Below are 554 nucleotides of genomic sequence, written 5' to 3'. Positions count from 1 at the left end.
AATCTGAATAACTGCTTACTGCTGCTACAGCTGCACAAAGGTACTTAGAATTGCTAAGCCCCTTTTAAATAAATGAAATGCAAGTGATGCCTATTCGCTTGAGGAGTTCACACACCATCCATTTTTAGTCACTGAAACTTCAGCAATTGTAAGTTGCTTTGGATAAAAGAGTCTGCAAAATGAATAAATGTGAATGTAAACTACAGTCTACCTACTGCTGCTGCAACTAAACGCATGTTTTGATTTGCTATGCATGCTGCTATTAATAATTCGCTAATAATGCAATCTGATTCTATGGATACTACTGCTACACTCCATGAAAGTACTAGAATTGCTGTAGCCCATCTATGCATTATCACTGAAATTTCATGCAACTATAGTACTTTCTGCTGCCCCTGCTATATTAGCAATAATAATTGGTTACTATGCAGACTGCTGCTGATCTATTATTTCTAACATTGCATCTGAATTTGTTATGCCATTCTGCTGCTATTAAATTCGCTAAAAATTGTGATCTGAATAGCTATGCATACTGCTGCTACAGCTGCACAAAT

At 36.5% G+C, this 554-nt stretch overlaps 1 protein-coding gene across 1 annotated transcript in view; it reads left to right on the top strand.

Moving 5' to 3' along the window:
- kif6 (kinesin family member 6) overlaps positions 1-554 on the top strand; it is a 185,736-nt gene that overhangs the window by 102,828 nt on the left and 82,354 nt on the right. The gene's annotated exons all lie outside the window — the stretch shown is intronic.

The sequence above is a fragment of the Sinocyclocheilus anshuiensis genome, unplaced genomic scaffold (genome assembly GCF_001515605.1).
Source record: "Sinocyclocheilus anshuiensis isolate Anshui unplaced genomic scaffold, SAMN03320099.WGS_v1.1 scaffold1534, whole genome shotgun sequence".
NCBI classification, from domain to species: Eukaryota; Metazoa; Chordata; class Actinopteri; order Cypriniformes; family Cyprinidae; genus Sinocyclocheilus; species Sinocyclocheilus anshuiensis.
The sequence above is the reverse complement of the archived record's forward strand: the minus strand, read 5'-3'. Positions and strand labels throughout refer to the sequence as shown.